The sequence below is a fragment of the Eubalaena glacialis genome, chromosome X, assembly GCF_028564815.1.
Source record: "Eubalaena glacialis isolate mEubGla1 chromosome X, mEubGla1.1.hap2.+ XY, whole genome shotgun sequence".
Taxonomy (NCBI): domain Eukaryota; kingdom Metazoa; phylum Chordata; class Mammalia; order Artiodactyla; family Balaenidae; genus Eubalaena; species Eubalaena glacialis.
In genome coordinates, this window is record NC_083736.1 from 1264124 (window position 1) to 1280787 (window position 16664).

General features: G+C 44.5%; 1 protein-coding gene across 1 annotated transcript in view; it reads left to right on the top strand.

Annotated features, from left to right (window-relative positions):
- LOC133082658 (acetylserotonin O-methyltransferase-like) overlaps positions 1–16664 on the top strand; it is a 209866-nt gene that overhangs the window by 142075 nt on the left and 51127 nt on the right. The window lies entirely within an intron of this gene.

Sequence of the window (16664 nt, forward strand, 5' to 3'; positions counted from 1 at the left end):
TTTGTTTTTTATTGACCCTAAAATGAAGTTTGCTGGTGTATTCCACAAATTGCTATATGGGACCTGCAGGTGTGCTGATACAACTTTTAAAAGCGTTTGTAAAATCGTGCTGCATCTGTTTGCTCGGGCTGCCATAAAATAGCCCAGACTGGGGGCGCCTATAAACATCAGGCATGTATCTCTCCCAGTCCTGGAGGCTGGAGTCTGAGATCCAAGGGTCAGCAGGGCTGGTTCCTCCTGAGGCCTCTCTTCTGGGCGTGTAGACGGCCTCTCCTCCCTGTGTCCTCACGTGGTCTTCTCTCTGTGCGTGTCTGTGTCCTGATCTCCTCTTATAAGGACACCTGTCCTTTGGGATCAGGACCCACCCTAATGACCTCATTTTACCTTCATCCCCTCTTTGAAGGCCTCATCTCCAAATACTGTCACATTCTGAGGTCCTGGGGGCTAGGACTTCAACACGTGAATTTGGAGGGGACAGAATTCAGCCTATAGCACATAAAGGGACAATTTAACACAACCAGATACAACTGTACCCCTGCGTATGTATGTAGACCCCTCTTCTCACTGTTACTATGTCCACTTTTCCATTGGGGGTGCACTGGTCCTCATGTGCTTTCACCAGTGAACCTGAGTTTATTATGCACCTCAATTTTATAGCCGGCATCAAAGGTATTACCAAAATCCCAATGAAATGACTCCTGATACCTTAGTTTTTCCTACTAATTGGGCGTTTCTATTACAGGCCATTCTGTTCATCTGACTTGATTTGCTTTTCATGGGTCTATGCTTCTGTCTTCCCCTGATTTGGTCATTCATGGGTTATACATAGATTATGGGGAAAGAGGAACATCACAGAGGAAAATCAGATTAGTCCATATTCCCGGACAGGCAAAGCCAAACTCACCTCGTTTCATCCTTTATTAGGGTCATCCTTTTTTGTGAAATCCCTGCATCTCATGATTCAAAACTAATCGTCGGTGGATTGTTTATGCTTTTAATCCTCCTTAGTATTCTTTTATGTATGGTAGTCATTTTTGAATATATTCACCTTGGAAAAATGTAATATATGTCATAAAGCTCCATTTCCCTGTTTCCATCCAGCTTTTTTTTTTTTAATAAATTTATTTTATTTATTTATTTTTGGCTGCGTTGGGTCTTCGTTGCTGCACGCGGGCTTTCTCTAGTTGCAGCGAGCGGGGGCTACTCTTCGTTGCGGTGCGTGGGCTTCTCATTGTGGTGACTTCTCTTGTTGCAGAGCACGGGCTCTAGGTGCGTGGGTTTCAGTAGTTGTGGCATGCAGGCTCAGTAGTTGTGGCTCACGGGCTCTCGAGCGCAGGCTCAGTAGTTGTGGCTCACAGGCTTAGTTACTCCGCAGCATGTGGGATCTTTCCGGACCAGAACTCGAACCTGTGTGCCCTGCATTGGTAGGCGGATTCTTAACCACTGCGCCACCAGGGAAGTCCCCATCCAGCTTCTTGGTCTAGTAGGAAATGCTATTTTGAAAATTGTGCCCACGTAATGTGTGTACAAACTATATGTGCATATAATTATATATAACTATATATACAAGTTGTGTTTTACATATGTTTGTGTACATCATGTAAGAGGTAGATTTCACATTATGTCATTTTTCATCTTAAAAATTTTTTTTATTGAAGTAGTCATACAGTATTATGTTATACAATATAGTGATTCACAATTGTTAAATGTGATAGTCCATTTATAGTTATTACAAAATATTAGCTGTACTCCCTGTGCTGTACAGTACATCCTAGTAGCTTATTTTATACATAATAGTTTGTGTCTCTTAAACCCCCCCCATCTTGCCCCTCCCCGTTCCCTGTCCCCACTGGGGACACTAGTTTGTTCTCTACGTCTGTGAGTCTGCTTCTGCTTTGTTATAGTCACTAATTTGTTGTATTTTTTTAGATTCCACATATAAGTGATATCATCATATTTGTCTTTCTGTCTGACTTCACTTAGTATGATCATCTCTAGGTCCATCCATGTTGCTGCAAATGGTATTATTTCATTCTTTTTTTTTTATGGCTGAGTAGTATCCCATTGTATGTATGTACCACATCTTCTTTATCCATTCATCTGTCGATGGACATTTAGGTTGCTTCCATGTCCTGGCTGTTGTAAATAGTGCTGCTATGAACATTGGGGTGCATGTATCTTTTCTAATTAGAATTTTCTCCCAGATATATGCCCAGGAGTGGGATTGCTGGACCATATGGCAACTCTGTTTTGTAGTTTGTTAATTTTCTGAGGCACCTCCATACTGTTCTCCACAGTGGCTGCACCACTTTCCATTCCCACCAACAGTATATACATATTATGTGGGTTTTACCACAAACAGTGAGCATCTAGTGAGTTTCTTCCAAGCCTGTCATGTTACTGATGAAGAATCGGTGTTTGAGGCAGGTAGAGACTGGAGACTAATCGTCTTCCGGTATGTGGGCATAAACTAATAGAAGTGACATTTCTGCTCCATTTGTTTGATTTTTTCCAACACTGCACCTGGTGCTAGGGCTCTTGATGTTGCTGAAATAAAGTCATTCAAATTATCCAAAATTATTTTAAACAGTGACAAACTAGGGAAAGGCAGCTCTGTTTACTTCCCACATGGGCACTGATGCATTTTCAAACAAAATAGTGGGATATGACTAAACTCCGAATGCGTCGTGTCCAAGTACGTTTTGCTCAGTGATGGAAACAGCCCTGGGAAAAGTTAACATGGAATGAAGACCTTCTGGTCCGTGTCTCTTGGCCCATTCGTTTTCAACATTTGCTTCTCCTTGAGAAAGCTACCGAACAGAAGAGAAAGCACCAAATTAAATATTTGGAGATGGAGAGAGAACACGTTGTTCCGACGGCTGTACTTTTGTTTTTTTTTAATTGAAGTGTAGTTGACTTACAAATGTGTTTCAGGTGTACAGCAAAGGGATTCAGTTATAAATATATATATCTAATCTTTTTTTTAAAATGTCAATATACGCTATTTAAATTTATTTATTTTTATATATTTTTTAATTTTTTGGCTGTGTTGGGTCTTCGTTTCTGTGCGAGGGCTTTCTCTAGTTGCGGCGAGCGGGGGCCACTCTTCATCGCGGTGCGCGGGCCTCTCACTATCGCGGCCTCTCTTGCTGCAGAGCACAGGCTCCAGACGCGCAGGCTCAGTAGTTGTGGCCCACGGGCCCAGTTGCTCCGCGGCATGTGGGATCTTCCCAGACCAGGGATCGAACCCGCGTCCCCTACATTGGCAGGCAGATTCTCAACAACTGTGCCACCAGGGAAGCTCCTCTAATCTTTTTCGTATTCTTTTCCGTGATGGTTTATCACAGGATATTGCATATAGTTCCCTGTGCTCTACGGTAGGACCTTGTTTATTTTATATAAATAGTTTGTCCGATGGCTGTATTTTTCACGGAAGTCTTTGAGAACTCACCTGGCGATAGCATCTTGGGTGATCCACCCTCTTTGTTCAGACACTGTCATTTCCTCTCCAGAGGCCAGATGGCAAATGCAGGGGCGAAGGATAAATGCAGCCCCCATGGGGCACAACCACGGGGGCAGCTGAGAACCGCAGAGAAATGCACCCCGTGAGCTGGTGGGCTGGCGTCTGCACCCCGGGAGGTGGCCTCGGCATCAGGGGAAGACGGGCCTTCAGGAGCCGGAGGGCAGGCAGGCTTCGAGCCTGTGTCAGCGCCTTTATGAGCCCCCATGTCCTGTTCCTAGTTCGACCCCGGCTGGATGCCCTAGGGGTGTGTGGCGTTGTCTTCCTAAATCCCGGAATCCCTTTAGGAGTGTTTTAGTATTTCATTGAAAAATGTGTTTTCCGTAAGGGGTAGGAATGTGTGTCAATCAGAGTCGAATAGCTGCAACACATAGATTCCAGTGTCATGACAGCGAAGTTGCCAGGGGGTGGGGAAAGGCAGGCAAGATGGGAAAAGTGGAGGAAGGGGCACGTGTGGACACTGCCAGGGTCTAGAAGGGCACCCATCGCGTTGCTGTATGTGTCATTGGCTGGGACAGCGGCCCCCCTTCCTGCACGTGAGCCCAGGAAGACGAGGGGGTTGGTTTGGGTCACGCGTGAGCTGGCCGTCCCTTTGCTGTTTGTGCTGTAGAGCTGCCCAGCTGAGAGCTGCCGGCGAGTTAAGAACATCAAAGAGGAGAAAGAAACGCACTGAAAGAGCAAAAAGAGAGAGAGAGCAGCACACAGAAAGCGTAAGGAGCAGCGCCCTTGACCCACGGGTGGCACTGGGGCCCGAAGCAGCCCCACTCAGGCTCCCAGCGATGCCAGCTCTGTGTGCTGAGGGACACAAGGCAGATCCACGGGACCGTCGGGAGACCCCATCCGCCGCAGTCTCTGTGGTCCAAGGCGGGACCGTCATCACCTGTAGCAGAGATGCAGCAATCGCTCCTACTGCCTATGGGTTTGGCCAAAATCTGACAGCGTACGTAGGACACGAGACAGATTTTCTGTCGTGTCTGTTCTCCTGAAGAATCTATGACAAGTGTGTTGGCGGGGTCCCCTCCTTGGAGAAAGTGAAGCAGCTGAAGACGGGATCAATGGAGTGCATTAGGACGGGCGACATACCAGACATCAGCAACCGGGAACTGCAGGGTGTATGAGAGGTTTCATGTGTGTTCATGCAATGGTCTATTCCTCAGGCATTAGTCCATTAGTTTGGAGATAGGCTATTGAGATTGTTTGCATTCAGGAAAAGTGTGTGTGTGTGTGTGCGTGTAGGTTTGTGTGTCGAGCAAATTTAAATCTATGCGATAGTTGTTTAAAGTGATTTTAAAGGTCAGTTGATTAGCTTACGAAAATGAACTGCATTGCATCTCTTTGGCTTTCTTGTTTGGTGTGTTAACATTTACAGAACGTCTTTGTCAGCGATAATAGGCTTCTAAATTAAATTGCTGTTTACTCTTTTAAAACTATTTATAAATCATTAATACATTGGAGTAAAAAAAAAAAAAAAACAACTCAGAGCCCAAGGCTACTAATATGAAAATTAAAACTTGGTCCCAGGACACACCTGTGAGCCCACTACCCCACCCGTGAAAGACATTTGTTCACAGGTTTTGGGTTGTCTTTGCAGAAATTGTCCGGGTGTATGTATTTCATGTTAAATACACTGAAGTTATCCCTGGACGTGATATGGGCAGTGGATGCCAGAGTTTTGGCTTGGTTCTGGGTTTTTCCAGCACAAGTCATGTGGATGTGGATAGTTGTGTCTTGGAGTGTGTGTGCGAGCCTGTTTCTGGGGTGCAGACCTGAAACTCAACTCGTTTCCAGGGTGTGTGAATGTAAGTTTTGCACATGGGATTCTCAGGATTTGGTCCAAGTTTACACCTCCGCCGGAAGTATAGGTAGCTCGAATTCATCCACGTCCTGACCAACAGATACTGTCACGGCTTTTTGCTGATCTCATATGGTACCAAGCTTATTGTTAATTGGTATCATCTTTCCTCCTCTTATACGAATAAGCATGGGCGTTTCATCTCGGCTTTAAAATGAGTGTCTCTGTGGCATCTTCTCAAATATGCATGAGTTGTTTTGCTAGTGGCTGCCGACTCGCCTTTGCGGTGCCCGTGGCACCAATGACTACTGTCGTAAAGAGTTACTAAAATGGCCCCTTTTCCCACATCGCCCCCAGACCCGCACACCACCAAATGGTTAGACCTTCGGCGATCTGATAAATGAAACGTAGTATTTTGTTATTTCCGTCAGTGTTTCTTCAGTTATAGCAACTTGTCAGATATTTGCAAGATGGAAACATTTTAAGGCATCTTCTTTGGCTAAAATATTTCAACGCTCCACCTTACCAGGTACCCCGCCACGAACAAGTGATGCTTGGAATATCTGTTCTCTTTCTTTGTTATTTCAGTTCTCCCTCCCTCCCTCCCTCCCTCCCACCCACCTCCCTTCCTTCCGTCCTTCCTTCCTTCTTTCCAGTTAACGAGCATCATTTTGCCTCACCATGTTCAAACTATGGGCAACTCTCCATATCAAGAAAGTGGCATTGAGTTAATGCAAAGTAAAGTGATCTTAGCAAGTAAAACACCCCCCTGCCGCGTAAGTGCTTTACTCCCTCACATGGGCGTCGCCCAGGCACGGCACGGAATTGTTCACTCCCGCAAGTGACGCTGCTCAGCCCAGAGAGCGCGGCTGCAGTCCTGCCTTATGTCATGTCTTTGAATCAAACACTGCTGCGTTTTGTGCACTGCACCCTCTTGAATCGGGCTCTAGTTAACGGTGCTGTATTGCATAATTAAGATCTACTCTCTTCAGCAATTTTTACGTGTTCTCACCAAGAAAACGAAATGGTAGTTATATGAAGGGTTGGAGATGTTAAGTATTATCACAGTAATTATTTCAGAATATGCAAGAATCAAATGATCTTTTTTTTTTTAACATCTTTCTTGGAGGATAATTGCTTTACAGTGGTGTGTTAGTTGCTGCTGTATCACAGTGTGAATCAGCTGTATGTATACATATGTCCCCATATCCCCTCCCTCTTAGGTCTCCCTCCCTATCCCACCCCTCTAGGTGGTCACAAAGCACCGAGCTGATCTCCCTGTGCTATGCGGCTGCTTCCCACTAGCTATCTGTTTTACATTTGGTAGTGTATATATGTCCATGCCACTCTCTCACTTCGTCCCAGAAATGATCATGTTTTAATGTGACATGTGACATAGATTTAATTGACTTATAACAAATGTTATGTTATATCTCATAATATGCCATTGTTATCATGACGTTATGCTTGACCTATAACATATATCTTATAATTGCTATTATGATATATAACATGACATTATAACTGACATAACATGTCATAACATGTAATTGACATACAGCATACGTACAAAGTATATGTCGTATCATATAGTTGCCATTATGATTGATACATAAGAGGACATTATAGCTGACATATAACATGCAATACATACCATAACATGTAATTGACATATAACATGACACTCAGTGTATGTCATAACATACAATTGCCATTATGATAAATAAATGACATAACTGACATAGCATAACATACACAATAGCATATAATATATAACGTAAAATCGTCATATAGCATATAACCTCTTAAATTATCCCTAAACCACTTAAACTAAATATCAAAACCACAAAATTTTGATATTTAAAACCAAGCAGGGACTTCCCCGGCGGTCCAGTGGTTAGAACTCGGTGCTTTCACTGCTGAGGGTCCAGGGTCACTCCCTGGTTGGGGAACTAAGATCCCACAAGCCGTGGCCAACAATAAATAAATAAATAAACATTAAAAAACCAAACCAAAAGCCCAAACAAAATAAAAGTGAAAGTGTGTCTTCCAGGAAGCCCTGGTAGAAGCAGGTGTGATCTCAGTTCCTTGGGAAACACCTTAGCTCCTCGTCTGTGAGGAGATGCCTGGCAATTTCACGACGCTCACAAAACCACGTCAAGGGCTCTGCTCCTGGTATCGCAGCCCGAGGTGAGCGCCAGGGCTGTGGATTCCAAAGAGAAAGTATCCCGGAGAAGAGCAATCATCTAGGCTTTATTTCCCCCATACACACCGTTTATTTTTGGTGGCCTGACTTTGTCTGAATCCATGTTTTAGAAGAGAAATTGTGCTTTATCATCTTTGATTTTGTGATAAGACTCTAGATTTTATTTATTTATTTTAGAAAAACAAAAAGCCCAGCTGTCTGTCAAGCCTTGTTAAATTCTTTGACGTGCCCACCGGGAGGAAGGAGGGAATCATGACAGTTTATAGAAAACTTTGGTGGGAAATTAACTGCGACATTAATTCTGTCGGAGGATACGGGTCTAGGTCCCAGCTACGTCCCTTCCTGACCGTGTGTGGCCAGCAGAAAAATGACCCCCGAAGATGTCCAATCCCTAATTCCTCATCCCCAGAGCAGGTGGGCATGTTCCCTTATGTGGCAAAAGGGAATTACGGTAGCAGGTAGAGTTAAGGTTGGTCATGAGCTGACCTTAAGATGGAGATGATCCTGGATTATCCAGATGCGCTCAGTGTAAGCACAGGGTCCTTCAAAGTGGGCGAGGGAGGGAGAAGGAGGGGCAGAGTGATGTGATGTGAGGAGCATAGGACCAGCCTTTGTGGGACTTGAGGATGGAGGAAGGGACCACGGAGCCAGGCAATGTGGGTGGTCTGTAGAAGCCGGAAAATGCAAGGAACAGGTTCTCCCTTGGCGCCTCGAGAAGGAACCAGCCCTGCTGACACCGGGTCTTAGCTTTGTGGGGCTTCTGACCCCCCAAACCTGTGAGATAATAAATAGGCATCATTTGAGCCTTGAGGGTGCGCTATTGTTACAGCAGCCGTTGGAAAGAGATACACATATAAATGGCTCATTAAATCTTAACTTGGGTCTGTCCTGCTGCGCAGAAACTTCCCAGGGTACCCACAGAGTGAAAGCCGTGGAATAAAAGGCAAATAGCGCTTTTAGTAAAACGTGATCCCTGCCCCCGGGAGGAGAACCTCGGGGCGGGGGGGATTGCCCACGCACACATCAGTGTTCTCCGTCTTCTTTCTTTTTAGTGTGTGTCATCCCTCCTTCATTTTCTTCCCCTTCTTTTTTACTTGGGGTTGAAGAAATCATGCCAACTTTCAGTTTTATTGGAGCAAAGGAAGGCCTAGGATGTGTGTTTGAAACTTTTTAATAACCATTTTATTGTAGTGAAATAGACAAATCATGAAATGCACCCTTTTAACCGTTTTTAAGTGTTAAGTGGCGTTAAGTCCGTTCACGCTGTCGTGCAGACATCACCATCATCCTCTCCAGAACTCGTTGCCTTGTGCAAAACTGAAACTCTGTCCCCATGAAACACTAGCTCCCCTTTTCCCCTCCCCTGGCCCCAGCACCCATTTTTCTTTCTGACTAGGGATTTGCGTATTCTGGGTATTTCCTGTAAATGGAGTTACACAATATGTGTCTTTCTGTGTCTGGCTTCTTTCACTGAGCACGATGGCCTCAAGGTTCATCCATGCTGTAGCCTGTGTCAGAGTCTCCTGCCTTTTTATGACTGAATACGATTCCATTGTGTGGATGGACCACACCTTGTTTATCCATTCATCCATGGATGGGCACTTGGCTTGTTTCCACCTTTGTGAATAAGGCTTCTATGAACCCGGGTGTGCAAGTATCTCTTCAAGACCCTGCTTTTAATTCCTTTGGATAAATACCAAAAGTGGAATTGCTGGATTGTACGGTAACTCTATTTTTAGCTTTTTAAGGACCCTCCATACTGTTTTCCAGAGTGGCTGTATCAATTTACATTCCCACCAACAGTGTAGGAGGGTCCCTTTTCTTCACAGCCTCACCCACACTCATTACTTTCTGTTTTTCTTTCTGTTTATAGCCATCCTAGTGGGTGTGAGGTGGTGTCTCATTGTGCTTTTGATTTGCATTTCTCTAACGATTAGTGATGTTGAGCATCTTTTCATGTGCTTATTGGCCATTGGCATATCTTCTTTGCAGAAATATCTGTTCATGTTCTTTGCCCATTTAAAAAACTCAGTTTTTTTCCCTCAGTGGGCTCCCTTTATTATTTCCGTTTTTTAATTTTCTTTTTATTTATATATACATATTTAAAATTTTTACTGGAGTAGAGTTGCTTTACAATGTTGTGTTAGTTTCTGCTGTACAGCAAAGTGAATCAGTCGTACGTATACATGTGTCCACTCCTTTTTGGATCTCCTTCTCATTTAGGTCACCACAGAGCAGTGAGTAGAGTTCCCTGTGGTATGCAGTAGGTTCTCATTAGTTATCTATTTTATACATAGTAGTGTATATAGGTCAATCCCAATCTCCCAATTCATCCCATCCCCCCTTTCCCCCCTTGGTGTCCATACGTTTGTTCTCTACTCCTGTGTCTCTATTTCTGCTTTGCAAATAGGTTTATCTCTACCATTTTTCTAGATTCCACATATATGCATTAATATCCGATATTTGCTTTTTCTCTTTCTGACTTACTTCACTCTGTATGACAGTCTCTAGGTCCAACCACGTCTCTGCAAATGGCACCATTTCGTTCCTTTCTGTGACTGACTAATATTCCACTGTATGTATGTACCACATCTCCTTTATCCATTCCTCTGCTGATGGACACTTAGGTTGCTTCCATGTCCTGGCTATTGTAAATAATGCTGCTATGAACATGGGGGTGCGTATGCCTTTTGGAATTATGGTTTTCTCCGGGTGTATGCCCAGGAGTGGGATTACTGGGTCATATGGTAGTTTTGTTTTTTATTGTGGTTGTTAAGAAATGTTTTTGAAGCAGGTGGAAAAGAAAGAAGAAGGTGTGAGAGTCCCAGTAGCCTCCCAAGCCCTGCGGGAACCAAACCTCATTCGGAAACTCATTGCTTTCAAGCTCTGCGTATGAGAGGTGCCCTTGTCTTGTAAACCATCACTCCATTCGCCTGCCCGGAAGCCTCTAGGGACTTCCTGGGAGGACCTTCCACATGCAGTGGCTTCCAGAAAAAGTGGGGAAAGTGAAACAGAAGAGGTTGGTTGGCTGCCAGCATGATATAAATACACATATCTCTACACTTGTCACACTGAAAGTCTAAAACTCCAGGAAGGGGGCCCTGATGCTGTGATAGATGGTCAAATCGTGCACGTTGGAACTGGGGTCTCCCATGCAGGAAGTGGGGCGGACAAGGCTTGTTTCTATGGGAACCAGGCATCCTGGGCAAAACCCGACCCTACAGGACACTCACTTTGTATCCCAGAGTTTCCCGTCTTGGCCTGGAGGCCGGTTGGCAAAGTAGAAACACTTCTGAGCATATTTCCACCAGGGTTGCTTTTCTCTGTGTGAATCTCTGAAAAGACATTTGTGAGCCTTTGAAAGCTGGATTTTGAGCGTTCAAAGCAGTTATGGGAATGGTGGTTCTGGCCGTAGCTATTGCAATGAACAATGTAATGTGCATTGAGGAGACTTCACAGAACATTGGGGGTTGGAAGGATTTGCAGTAAGGAACACACATTCCACTGAATGGCAGTAGCCAAATAACATAGAATTCAGCCACGGAGGACGTGCTGGGAGTCTGGGTGAGACTGTTGATGCTGACAAGGATAATTCACGGTGGACACCGCATCCGATTTCAAAGGAATAAGTAGATTCTGGGAGGATTGCTAAACGTAAGTCTAACCAGGTGCAGCTTGGCCCTGCTGGATTTTGCACTGATAAACAGAGAAGTGAGTATAAAAAGGAAGGAAACAAACACAACATTGTAAATCAACTATACAACAATAAAAATTAATTTAAAAAAATGAAGAAAGCACTGAGTGTCCTAGGGTGGCTTTGCGGGAACCTTAGATTCCAAGGGAGATTCTTGGAGGTGTAATTCCACCAGGTGTGCTGTGGAAATTTTGGCCAAATCTGCCTGCGGTTAGCTGAGTGTAGAGGGTGTGTTCAGCCAGGGATCCACCCATAAATCTTTAAAAAAATTTTTTTTAATTGAAGTATAGTTGATTTACAATGTTGTGTTAGTTTCAGGGGTACAGCAAAGTGATTCAGTTATATATTATATATACCTATTCTTTTTCATATTCTTTCCCATTGTGGTTTATCACAGAAGAGTAGAGTTCCCTGTGCTATACAGCAGGATTTTGTTGTGTATTCATCCTATATACAATAGTTTGCATCTGCTAATCCCAAACTCCCAATCCATCCCTCCCCCACCCCCCTGCCCCTTGGCAACCACAAGTCTGTTCACTATGTCCGTGAGTCTGTTTCTGCTTCGTAGATGAGTTCATTTTTGTCATATTTTAGATTCTACATATAAGTGATGTCATACGCTATTTGTCTTTCTCTGGCTTACTTCACTTAGTATGATAATCTCTAGGTCCATCCATGTGGCTGCAAATGGCATTATATCATTCTTTTTTATGGCTGAGTAATATTCCATTGTATGTATGTACCATATCTTCTTTATCTATTCATCTGTCGATGGACATTTAGGTTGCTTCCATGTCCTGGCTATTATAAATGGTACTCCTATGAACATCGGGTGCGTGCATCTTTTCGAATTAGAGTTTTTGTCTTTTCTGGATATATGCCCAGGAGTGGGATTGCTGGATCATATGGTAGCTCTATTTTTAGTTTTTAGAGGAGCCTCCATACTGTTCTCCGTAGTGGCTGCACCAACTTACATTCCCACCAACAGGGTAGGAGGGCTCCCTTTTCTCCACACCCTCTCCAGCACCTATTGTTTGTAGACTTTTTAATGATGCCCATTCTGACCGGTGTGAGGTTGATACCTCCTTGTAGTTTTGATGTGCATTTCTCTAATAATTAGCAATGTTGAGCCTCTTTTCATGTGCCTGTTGGCAATCTGTATGTCTTCTCTGGACCTAAATGTCTATTAAGTTCTTCTGTCCATTTTTTTTTTTTAACATCTTTATTGGAGTATAATTGCTTTGCAATGGTGTGTTAGTTTCTGCTGTATAACAAAGTGAATCAGCTATACATATACATGTATCTCCATATCTCCTCCCTCTTGCGTCTCCCTCCCACCCTCCCTATCCCACCCCTCTAGGTGGTCACAAACCACCAAGCTGATCTCCCCATGCTATGCGGCTGCTTCCCACTAGCTATCTGTTTTACATTTGGTAGTGTATATATGTCCATGCCACTCTCTCACTTTGTCCCAGCTTACCCTTCCCCCTCCCCGTGTCCTTAAGTCCATTCTGTATGTCTGCGTCTTTATTCCTGTCCTGCCCCTAGGTTCTTCAGAACCATTTTTTTTTTAGATTCCATAAGGTCACAGACACCCCAAAACACACCACTGGACGTGGTCCTGCCCACCAGAAAGACAAGATCCAGCCTCATCCACCAGAACACAGGCACCAGTCCCCTCCACCAGGAAGCCTACACAACCCACTGAACCAACCTTACCCACTGGGGGCAAACACCAAAAACAACGGGAACTACAAACCTGCAGCCTGTGAAAAGGAGACCCCAAACACAGTAAGTTAAGCAAGATGAGAAGACAGAGAAACACACAGCAGATGAAGGAGCAAAGTTAAAACCCACCAGACCAAACAAATGAAGAGGAAATAGGCAGTCTACCTGAAAAAGAATTCACAGTAATGATAGTAAAGATGATCCAAAATCTTGGAAACAGAATGGAGAAAATACAAGAAATGTTTAACAAGGACCTAGAAGAACTAAAGAGCAAACAAACGACGATGAACAACACAATACATGAAATTAAAAATTATCTAGAAGGAATCAATAGCAGAATAACTGAGGCAGAAGAACGGATAAGTGACCTGAAGATAAAATAGTGGAAATAACTACTAGAGAGCAGAATAGAGAAAAAAGAATGAAAAGAATTGAGGACAGTCTCAGGGACCTCTGGGACAATATTAAATGCAACAACATTTGAATTATAGGGGTCCCAGAAGAAGAAGACAAACAGAAAGGGACTGAGAAAATATTTGAAGAGGTTATAGTTGAAAACTTCCCTAATATGGGAAAGGAATTAGTCAATCAAGTCCAGAAAGCGCAGAGAGTCCCATACAGGATAAATCCAAGGGGAAAGACGCCAAGACACATATTAATCAAACTATCAAAAATTAAATACAAAGAAAAAATATTAAAAGCAGCAAGGGAAAACCAACAAATAACATGCAAGGGAATCCCCATAAGGTTAACAGCTGATCTTTCAGCAGAAACTCTACAAGCCAGAAGGGAGTGGCAGGACATATTTAAAGTGATGAAGGAGAAAAACCTACAGCCAAGATTGCTCTACCCAGCAAGGATCTCATTCAGATTCGACGGAGAAATTAAAACCTTTAGAGACAAGCAAAAGCTAAGAGAATTCAGCATCACCAAACCAGCTTTACAACAAGTTCTGCCCATTTTTTGATTGTTTTTTTTGTTGTTGTTGTTCTTGAGTGTGTGAGCTGTTTGTATATTTTGGAACTTAAACCCTTGTTGGTTGCATCATTTGCCAATATTTTCTCTCATTCTGCAGCATTTGTTATTTGTAGACTTTTTGACGATGGCCATTGTGACCGGCGTGAGGTGCACACAAGTTTCTCCTGCTCAGAAGACTGTGTCTCTAAGAACACGGTCTCCTTTTATTTGAACTTCTTCTAAAGGCTCCCTGTGCTCTTTCCCAGTTCTGAATTCTGATATTGTTGTTCCCTGTGGATGCAGCCATTTTTCCTCCATTTACCTTTGTTATGAAATCCGTTGCTTGCGTCACCATGACTGGGAGACCACAAACGAGAAGGCTCTGAAATCCCAGAGACCCAGTGGTCTTCACTCATCCCCCCGAAGCAGAGAGCACCCCAGATACATTGGCGGGGAAGGATCCTTCCCTCCCCGCCGGGACCGTGGAGCAGGCGATGACCCACAGCGAGTGCAAAGTCCATTTCTGCGTTTACGAAACGTTGCTGGGCCATCGCCAATGCCAACCCCAGGACAGAGACTCTCACCAGGGTGCAAACAATGACCCCTTTATCTGTGAGGTTTCAGAGCTGCCTAAGAGGACCTGGTGGCACGAGAAACGCAGAGGGAGCCCATCTTAATGGCAGACACTCTTGTTCACAGCTCCTTATAAAAGGTGGTTTGGAGCCATGCTGGATCACGTGGGGAAGTGGACCCCCTCTTAAGTGTCATGAATGTCTGCCTCCTGGCCCCATAACGAAGAGCCTGTCTCGGAAGCGTGGAATGTTCCCTGGACCCAAGCAGCCTAAAATCAACGTTGGTGGTGTATGGAGGGCGCGGGCATGCTGCAGATGGAGAGGATGCAGGTGTCCCTCTGGTCGGCACGCTGCCCAGTGCTGGGAACACTCAGCCACAGATGGGGTGGGCACAGGGAGAGCGCCACAGGGGTGGTCCCTCCCTAATGGCGTGGGGTTGTCCCATGGGTGACATTCTACGGCGGGCGTTGTGTAAACAAAAGCACTTCCCAGTGCTGAGAGCGTGTTCATTTTCCTGATGGCTAAACCAACAGAAGGTGGACAGTGGGACATTACGTCATCCTGTGGCTGGGAGCCCGCCGAACACCTGAGCAGCAGGTGACATCAGGTGCCCCATGGTGGGACCCCTGAGAAGGTTCAGACAGATGCTTGCATCTCCCTGTGTGACTGAGTTTTACGACCAGAGAAATGAACATAGCACTTCTGTGGGTGAGAGGTGCTGGCAGGGAGAGAGGCTGTGACAGTAGTGTTTGAGGAGCCCATTTGGAAATGCTGCAGGACCTCTTCTGAGAATGGGCACGAATAAGGATGCTTCGGTGAACGGGCCATGGGATTCTGACCTTACCTTTGTTTCCAGTTCCATTTCCTTCCTCACCATGACTCCCTTTGCCCTGTCATGTTTGGAGAAAAGAGAACTGTTGAATTATGGGGACATTTCCTAGCCTTGGGGACAGTGCAGGTAAAACCCTAGTGTGCTCTTCTTTGGGTTTTTCCATTAGAAAAGGACTGTTCTTAGCTTCCCAGCATCTGCCCTGTGCTGGTTTTAAAGGATCCTGAGAGCAACAGCTTTTAACAGACTCCTAAGTGATGCTGAGGGGATTCTATTCAATTTTTCAGCTGGTTTGCAGCTTCCCTTGATGCTTCAAAGCAATCTCGCCGAAGGAGCCTGATTCCCAGGGCATCAGGTGATGCCAGAAAGGCTGCCAGGATAGGTCCTGGTTGCAAAGAAATGTTAATTAAAACTCATCTCTGATCTCCACACCTCTCACTGCATCCTGTCCCCCCACGTACACTTTTAATAATGTGCAGTTGTATCGTGCTATCCGCGGTGACCCATTTCACAGCATGCTGTACTCATGGGTGGTGCCATTTCTCCGCTGGACGGAAGGAGAAAGTAATATAATGTTCCGGAGTCATGGAGAGAGCATGGGCTTTGGCGTCTGATGGCCTGGAATCCTAGTTCTCGCTTTGCTGCCTCTGTAGCTGGGCTGCCTTCTTGGAGACCCTCAACATCACCAAATGTCAGTTTTCTTGTCTGCAGAATGGAGACAACGGTCGTTTGCTTTGGGCTTGCAAAAAGGATTAGAAGGGGTGGATGTATCAGAGAAAAGCCAATGTAGCCATGGAAAAGTGGTCCTTATCACTCATTACAGTGGAGCGGGGTGACCTCCAGGGGAAATGCGCCTTCCATCGAATGAATTGTTACACGAGCGTGTTTGAAGGGGCTGTGATCCAACTGTCTTTTTAAAATTTTTTAATTTAACTTATTTTATTATTTTATTTTATTTTTGTAAAAGTCACATAATATAAAACATCCTATTTTAAACACATGTAACTGTACAGCTCAGTGGCACGAAGTACAGTCACATTATTGTACGACCCTCACCATGCTCCGTCTCCCGAATTTTTCAGCTTCCCAAACTGAAACTCTGTCCCCATCAAACACTAACTCCTCATTCCCCCACCCCCTGGCCCCTGGCATCTACCAGTGTACTGGCATCTACCAATGTACTTTCTGACTTTATGAATTTGACTATTCCAGGTACCTCATATAAGTGGTATCAAACAGCATTTGTCTGCACCCAGTGTATATTGGAATGCATTTTTAAGATTAACTTAATATATGTCCTGCAAACATACTGTACCTTCTTTTCTTCCCCCTGTGCTATACAGTAGGCCCTCACTAAACCTCTATT